Below are 8,952 nucleotides of genomic sequence, written 5' to 3' on the forward strand. Positions count from 1 at the left end.
ATCTTTTCCCGGCTGTTGCTTACTCTGATCCCCGCTGCTCCTGATACTAAGGGCAGCTGCTTAATGTGCTCCCGTCTGTTGGACAATGGCTTCCCCGCCGTTGGTTGATGCTTTCCCCGCCTTTGGTGGACGTTTTCCCGAAACTGGTTAATGAGTTCCCACGAAACTGGTTAATGAGTTCCCACGAAACTGGTTAATGAGTTCCCACGAAGTTGTTTTCCCCGCTGCTGGTTCATTTGCACCCCGCTGCTCCTGATACTAAGGGCAGCTGCTTAATGTGCTCCCCCCTGTTGGACGAAGGCTTCCCCGCCGTTGGTTGATGCTTTCCCCGCCTCTGGTTGATGTTTTCCCGAAACTGGTTAATGAGTTCCCCCGAAACTGGTTAATGAGTTCCCACGAAGCTGTTTTCCCCGCTGCTGGTTCATTTGTACCCCGCTGCTCCTGATACTAAGGGCAGCTGCTTAATGTGCTCCCGCCTGTTGGACAATGGCTTCCCCGCCGCTGGTTGATGTTTTCCCCGCCTTTGGTGGAAGGTTTCCCGAAACTGGTTAATGAGTTCCCCCGAAACTGGTTAATGAGTTCCCACGAAACTGGTTAATGAGTTCCCCCGCGGTTGGCTGATCTTTTCCCGGCTGTTGCTTAATCTGATCCCCGCTGCTCCTGATACTTAGGGCAGCTGCTTAATGTACTGCCCCCTGTTGGACAATGGCTTCCCCGCCGTTGGTTGATGCTTTCCCCGCCTCTGGTGGATGTTTTCCCGAAACTGGTTAATGAGTTCCCACGAAACTGGTTAATGAGTTCCCACGAAGTTGTTTTCCCCGCTGCTGGTTCATTTGTACCCCGCTGCTCCTGAGACTAAGGGCAGCTGCTTAATGTGCTCCCCACTGTTGGACAAAGGCTTCCCGGCCGTTGGTCGATGCTTTCCCCGCCTTTGGTGGAGGATTTCCCGAAACTGGTTAATGAGTTCCCAGGAAACTGGTTAATGAGTTCCCCCGCGGTTGGCTGATCTTTTCCCGGCTGTTGCTTAATCTGATCCCCGCTGCTCCTGATACTAAGGGCAGCTGCTTAATGTGCTCCCCACTGTTGGACAATGGCTTCCCCGCCGTTGGCTGATGCTTTCCCCGCCTTTGGTGGACGTTTTCCCGAAACTGGTTAATGAGTTCCCACGAAACTGGTTAATGAGTTCCCACGAAACTGGTTAATGAGTTCCCCCGCGGTTGGCTGATCTTTTCCCGGCTGTTGCTTAATCTGTTCCCCGCTGCTCCTGAGACTAAGGGCAGCTGCTTAATGTGCTCCCCCCTGTTGGACAAAGGCTTCCCCGCCGTTGGTTGATGCTTTCCCCGCCTCTGGTGGAAGATTTCCCGAAACTGGTTAATGAGTTCCCCCGAAACTGGTTAATGAGTTCCCACGAAGCTGTTTTCCCCGCTGCTGGTTCATTTGTGCACCGCTGCTCCTGATACTAAGGGCAGCTGCTTAATGTGCTCCCCCCTGTTGGACAAAGGCTTCCCCGCCGTTGGTTGATGCTTTCCCCGCCTCTGGTTGATGTTTTCCCGAAACTGGTTAATGAGTTCCCACGAAACTGGTTAATGAGTTCCCCCGCGGTTTCCTGATCTTTTCCCGGCTGCTGCTAAATCTGATCCCCGCTGCTCCTGATACTAAGGGCAGCTGCTTAATGTGCTCCCCCCTGTTGGACAATGGCTTCCCCGCCGTTGGTGCATGTTTTCCCCGCCTTTGGTGGAAGGTTTCCCGAAACTGGTTAATGAGTTCCCACGAAACTGGTTAATGAGTTCCCACGGAGTTGTTGTCCCCGCTGCTGGTTCATTTGTACCCCGCTGCTCCTGATACTAAGGGCAGCTGCTTAATGTGCTCCCCCCTGTTGGACAATGGTTTCCCCGCCGTTGGTGCATGTTTTCCCCGCCTTTGGTGGAAGGTTTCCCGAAACTGGTTAATGAGTTCCCACGAAACTGGTTAATGAGTTCCCACGGAGTTGTTTTCCCCGCTGCTGGTTCATTTGTACCCCGCTGCTCCTGATACTAAGGGCAGCTGCTTAATGTACTCCCCCCTGTTGGACAATGGCTTCCCCGCCGTTGGTGCATGTTTTCCCCGCCTCTGGTTGATGTTTTCCCGAAACTGGTTAATGAGTTCCCACGAAACTGGTTAATGAGTTCCCCCGCGGTTGGCTGATCTTTTCCCGGCTGTTGCTTAATCTGATCCCCGCTGCTCCTGATACTAAGGGCAGCTGCTTAATGTACTCCCCCCTGTTGGACAATGGCTTCCCCGCCGTTGGTGCATGTTTTCCCCGCCTTTGGTGGAAGGTTTCCCGAAACTGGTTAATGAGTTCCCAGGAAACTGGTTAATGAGTTCCCACGGAGTTGTTTTCCCCGCTGCTTGTTCATTTGTACCCCGCTGCTCCTGATACTAAGGGCAGCTGCTTAATGTGCTCCCCACTGCTGGACAATGGCTTCCCCGCCGTTGGTTGATGCTTTCCCCGCCTTTGGTGGATGTTTTCCCGAAACTGGTTAATGAGTTCCCACGAAACTGGTTAATGAGTTCCCACGAAACTGGTTAATGAGTTCCCACGAAGCTGTTTTCCCCGCTGCTGGTTCATTTGTACCCCGCTGCTCCTGATACTAAGGGCAGCTGCTTAATGTGCTCCCCACTGTTGGACAATGGCTTCCCCGCCGTTGGTTCATGTTTTCCCCGCGTTTGGTGGAAGTATTCCCGAAACTGGTTAATGAGTTCCCACGAAACTGGTTAATGAGTTCCCCCGCGGTTGGCTGATCTTTTCCCGGCTGTTGCTTAATCTGATCCCCGCTGCTCCTGATACTAAGGGCAGCCACTTAATGTGCTCCCCACTTTTGGACAAGGGCTTCCCGGCCGTTGGTTCATGCTTTCCCCGCCTTTGGTGGAGGTTTTCCCGAAACTGGTTAATGAGTTCCCACGAAACTGGTTAATGAGTTCCCCCGCGGTTTCCTGATCTTTTCCCGGCTGTTGCTTAATCTGATCCCCGCTGCTCCTGACACTAAGGGCAGCTGCTTAATGTGCTCCCCACTGTTGGACAATGGCTTCCCCGCCGTTGGTTGATGTTTTCCCCGCCTTTGGTGGACGTTTTCCCGAAACTGGTTAATGAGTTCCCACGAAACTGGTTAATGAGTTCCCACGGAACTGGTTAATGAGTTCCCCCGCGGTTGGTTGATCTTTTCCCGGCTGTTGCTTAATCTGATCCCCGCTGCTCCTGATACTTAGGGCAGCTGCTTAATGTGCTCCCCCCTGTTGGACAATGGCTTCCCCGCCGTTGGTTGATGTTTTCCCCGCCTTTGGTGGACGTTTTCCCGAAACTGGTTAATGAGTTCCCCCGAAACTGGTTAATGAGTTCCCACGAAGTTGTTTTCCCCGCTGCTGGTTCATTTGTACCCCGCTGCTCCTGATACTAAGGGCAGCTGCTTAATGTGCTCCCCCCTGTTGGACAATGGCTTCCCCGCCGTTGGTGCATGTTTTCCCCGCCTTTGGTGGACGTTTTCCCGAAACTGGTTAATGAGTTCCCACGAAACTGGTTAATGAGTTCCCACGGAGTTGTTTTCCCCGCTGCTTGTTCATTTGTACCCCGCTGCTCCTGATACTAAGGGCAGCTGCTTAATGTGCTCCCCCCTGTTGGACAATGGCTTCCCCGCCGTTGGTGCATGTTTTCCCCGCCGTTGGTGGCAGTTTTCCCGAAACTGGTTAATGAGTTCCCACGAAACTGGTTAATGAGTTCCCCCGCGGTTGGCTGATCTTTTCCCGGCTGTTGCTTAATCTGATCCCCGCTGCTCCTGATACTAAGGGCAGCTGCTTAATGTGCTCCCCCCGGTTGGACAATGCCTTCCCCGCCGTTGGTTCATGCTTTCCCCGCCTTTGGTGGAAGTTTTCCCGAAACTGGTTAATGAGTTCCCCCGAAACTGGTTAATGAGTTCCCACGAAGCTGTTTTCCCCGCTGCTGGTTCATTTGTACCCCGCTGCTCCTGATACTAAGGGCAGCTGCTTAATGTGCTCCCCCCTGTTGGACAAAGGCTTCCCCGCCGTTGGTTGATGTTTTCCCCGCCTTTGGTGGACGTTTTCCCGAAACTGGTTAATGAGTTCCCCCGAAACTGGTTAATGAGTTCCCCCGCGGTTGGCTGATCTTTTCCCGGCTGTTGCTTAATCTGATCCCCGCTGCTCCTGATACTAAGGGCAGCTGCTTAATGTGCTCCCCCCGGTTGGACAATGCCTTCCCCGCCGTTGGTTCATGCTTTCCCCGCCTTTGGTGGAAGTTTTCCCGAAACTGGTTAATGAGTTCCCCCGAAACTGGTTAATGAGTTCCCACGAAGCTGTTTTCCCCGCTGCTGGTTCATTTGTACCCCGCTGCTCCTGATACTAAGGGCAGCTGCTTAATGTGCTCCCCCCTGTTGGACAAAGGCTTCCCCGCCGTTGGTTGATGCTTTCCCCGCCTCTGGTTGAATTTTTCCCGAAACTGGTTAATGAGTTCCCAGGAAACTGGTTAATGAGTTCCCACGAAACTGGTTAATGAGTTCCCCCGCGGTTGGTTGATCTTTTCCCGGCTGTTGCTTAATCTGATCCCCGCCGCTCCTGATACTAAGGGCAGCTGCTTAATGTGCTCCCCCCTGTTGGACAATGGCTTCCCCGCCGTTGGTGCATGTTTTCCCCGCCTTTGGTGGACGTTTTCCCGAAACTGGTTAATGAGTTCCCACGAAACTGGTTAATGAGTTCCCACGAAACTGGTTAATGAGTTCCCCCGCGGTTGGCTGTTCTTTTCCCGGCTGTTGCTTAATCTGATCCCCGCTGCTCCTGATACTAAGGGCAGCTGCCTAATGTGCTCCCCACTGTTGGACAATGGCTTCCCCGCCGTTGGTTGATGCTTTCCCCGCCTTTGGTGGACGTTTTCCCGAAACTGGTTAATGAGTTCCCACGAAACTGGTTAATGAGTTCCCACGAAGTTGTTTTCCCCGCTGCTGGTTCATTTGTACCCCGCTGCTCCTGATACTAAGGGCAGCTGCTTAATGTGCTCCCCCCTGTTGGACAATGGCTTCCCCGCCGTTGGTGCATGTTTTCCCCGCCTTTGGTGGAAGTTTTCCCGAAACTGGTTAATGAGTTCCCACGAAACTGGTTAATGAGTTCCCCCGCGGTTGGCTGATCTTTTCCCTCCTGTTGCTTAATCTGATCCCCGCTGCTCCTGATACTAAGGGCAGCTGCTTAATGTGCTCCCCACTGTTGGACAAAGGCTTCCCCGACGTTGGTTGGTGTTTTCCCCGCCTTTGGTGGACGTTTTCCCGAAACTGGTTAATGAGTTCCCACGAAACTGGTTAATGAGTTCCCACGAAACTGGTTAATGAGTTCCCCCGCGGTTGGCTGTTCTTTTCCCGGCTGTTGCTTAATCTGTTCCCCGCTGCTCCTGATACTAAGGGCAGCTGCTTAATGTGCTCCCCCCCGTTGGACAATGGCTTCCCCGCCGTTGGTTGATGTTTTCCCCGCCTTTGGTGGACGTTTTCCCGAAACTGGTTAATGAGTTCCCCCGAAACTGGTTAATGAGTTCCCACGAAGCTGTTTTCCCCGCTGCTGGTTCATTTGTACCCCGCTGCTCCTGATACTAAGGGCAGCTGCTTAATGTGCTCCCCCCTGTTGGACAAAGGCTTCCCCGCCGTTGGTGCATGTTTTCCCCGCCTTTGGTGGAAGTTTTCCCGAAACTGGTTAATGAGTTCCCAGGAAACTGGTTAATGAGTTCCCCCGCGGTTGGCTGATCTTTTCCCGGCTGTTGCTTAATCTGATCCCCGCTGCTCCTGATACTAAGGGCAGCTGCTTAATGTGCTCCCCCCGGTTGGACAATGGCTTCCCCGCCGTTGGTTCATGCTTTCCCCGCCTTTGGTGGAGGTTTTCCCGAAACTGGTTAATGAGTTCCCACGAAACTGGTTAATGAGTTCCCAGGAAACTGGTTAATGAGTTCCCCCGCGGTTGGCTGATCTTTTCCCGGCTGTTGCTTAATCTGATCCCCGCTGCTCCTGATACTAAGGGCAGCTGCTTAATGTGCTCCCCACTGTTGGACAATGGCTTCCCGGCCGTTGGTTGATGCTTTCCCCGCCTTTGGTGGAAGTTTTCCCGAAACTGGTTAATGAGTTCCCCCGAAACTGGTTAATGAGTTCCCACGAAACTGGTTAATGAGTTCCCACGAAGTTGTTTTCCCCGCTGCTGGTTCATTTGTACCCCGCTGCTCCTGATACTAAGGGCAGCTGCTTAATGTGCTCCCCCCGGTTGGACAATGGCTTCCCCGCCGTTGGTTCATGCTTTCCCCGCCTTTGGTGGAGGTTTTCCCGAAACTGGTTAATGAGTTCCCACGAAACTGGTTAATGAGTTCCCAGGAAACTGGTTAATGAGTTCCCCCGCGGTTGGTTGATCTTTTCCCAGGCTGTTGCTTAATCTGATCCCCGCTGCTCCTGAGACTAAGGGCAGCTGCTTAATGTGCTCCCCACTGTTGGACAGTGGCTTCCCCGCCGTTGGTTGATGCTTTCCCCGCCTTTGGTTGATGTTTTCCCGAAACTGGTTAATGAGTTCCCACGAAACTGGTTAATGAGTTCCCCCGCGGTTTCCTGATCTTTTCCCGGCTGTTGCTTAATCTGATCCCCGCTGCTCCTGATACTAAGGGCAGCTGCTTAATGTGCTCCCCCCTGTTGGACAATGGCTTCCCCGCCGTTGTTTGATGTTTTCCCCGCCTTAGGTGGACGGTTTCCCGAAACTGGTTAATGAGTTCCCACGAAACTGGTTAATGAGTTCCCCCGCGGTTGGCTGATCTTTTCCCGGCTGCTGCTTAATCTCTTCCCCGCTGCTCCTGAGACTAAGGGCAGCTGCTTGATGTGCTCCCCCCCCCCTGTTGGACAATGGCTTCCCCGCCGTTGGTTGATGCTTTCCCCGCCTTTGGTGGAAGTTTTCCCGAAACTGGTTAATGAGTTCCCACGAAACTGGTTAATGCGTTCCCACGACACTGGTTAATGAGTTCCCCCGCGGTTGGCTGATCTTTTCCCGGCTGCTGCTTAATCTCTTCCCCGCTACTCCTGAGACTAAGGGCAGCTGCTTAGTGTACTCCCCGTTGTTGGTTCCTGGCTTCCCCAGTGTTTTGCCTGCCGTTGGTTCATGTCTTCCCGATATTTCGTTCATGTTTTCCCCCGAAGTTGGTGAATGTTTTCCCGGCTGTTGGATAATCTGTTCCCCGCTGCTCCTGAGACTAAGGGCAACTGCTTAATGTACTCCCCGCTGGTGGTTAATGGCTTCCCCGGTGTTTGTTCAACCCCCCGCACCCGCGGTTAGGGTTAGGGTTCGGGTTAGGGTTAGGGTCAAGGCACAGGCAGAAACACGCCCTTACTACACACTCCATGCTCACAAGCACTCCACATTGACTCTCCACGCCCGCACAGGCGCCCCTCACGCCGGCCACACTTTCAAATTGCTCCGTTAGGGTTAGGGTTAGGGTTAGGGCTAGGGCTAGGGCTCGGGTTAGGGTTCGGGTGACGGCTACGGTTAGGGTTAGCGCTAGGGTTAGGGTTAGTGTTAGGGTCAAGGCACAGGCAGAAACACGCCCTTACAACACACTCCATGCTCACAAGGACTCCACATCGACTCTCCACGCCCGCACAGGCGTCCCTCGCGCCGGCCACACTTTCAAATTGCTCCCTTAGGGTTAGGCTTAGGGTTAGGCTAGGGTTAGGGTTAGGGCTAGGGCTCGGGCTAGGGTTAGGCTTAGTGTTAGGGTTAGGGCTAGCGTTAGGGCTATGGTTAGGGTTAGGGCCACGGTTAGGGTTAGGGTTAGGGTTAGGGCTAGTGTTAGGGTTAGGGTTAGGGTTAGTGTTAGGGTGAGGGCTAGGGTTAGGGCTTTGGTTAGGGTTAGGGTTAGGGCCACGGTTAGGGTTAGGGTTTGGGCTAGGGTTAGGGTTAGGGTTAGGGTTAGTGTTAGGGTTAGGGCTAGGGTTAGGGCTTTGGTAAGGGTTAGGGTTAGGGTTTGGGCTAGGGCCACGGTTAGGGTTAGGGTTAGGGTTTGGGCTAGGGTTAGGGTTAGGGTTAGTGTTAGGGTTAGGGCTAGGGTTAGGGCTTTGGTCAGGGTTAGGGTTAGGGTTTGGGCTAGGGTTAGGGTTAGTGTTAGGGTTAGGGTTAGTGTTAGGGTTAGGGCTAGGGTTAGGGCTTTGGTTAGGGCTAGGGCCACGGTTAGGGTTAGGGTTAGGGTTTGGGCGAGGGTTAGGGCTTTGGTTAGGGTTTGGGTTAGGTTTTGGGCTAGGGCTAGGGTTAGTGTTAGGGTTAGGGTTAGTGTTAGGGTTAGGGCTAGGGTTAGGGCTTTGGTTAGGGTTAGGGCCACGGTTAGGGTTAGGGTTTGGGCTAGGGTTAGGGTTAGTGTTAGGGTTAGGGTTTGGGCTAGGGTTAGGGTTAGGGTTAGGGTTAGTGTTAGGGTTAGGGCTAGGGTTAGCGCTTTGGTTAGGGTTAGGGTTTGGGCTAGGGTTAGGGTTAGGGTTAGGGTTAGTGTTAGGGTTAGGGCTAGGGCTAGGGCTTTGGTTAGGGTTAGGGCCACGGTTAGGGTTAGGGTTTGGGCTAGGGTTAGGGTTCGGGTTAGGGTTAGGGCTAGGGTTAGGGTGAGGGCTAGTGCTCGGGCTAGGGTTAGGCTTAGTGTTAGGGTTCGGGTTAGGGTTAGGGCTAGGGTTTGGGTGAGGGCTCGTGCTCGGGCTAGGGTTAGGCTTTGTGTTAGGGTTAGGGCGCGGGTTTGGGTTAGTCTTAGAGTTAGGCTTAGGGTTATGCTTAGGGTCAGGGCACATGCAGAAACACGCCCTTACTCAACACTCCGTGCGCACAAGGACTCCACATTGACTCTCCACGCCCGCACAGGCGCCCCTCGCGCCGGCCACACTTTCAAATTGCACCCCTAGTCGCGCATTAAGCCCGCCTACG

The sequence above is a fragment of the Mustelus asterias genome, unplaced genomic scaffold, assembly GCF_964213995.1.
Source record: "Mustelus asterias unplaced genomic scaffold, sMusAst1.hap1.1 HAP1_SCAFFOLD_2482, whole genome shotgun sequence".
NCBI classification, from domain to species: domain Eukaryota; kingdom Metazoa; phylum Chordata; class Chondrichthyes; order Carcharhiniformes; family Triakidae; genus Mustelus; species Mustelus asterias.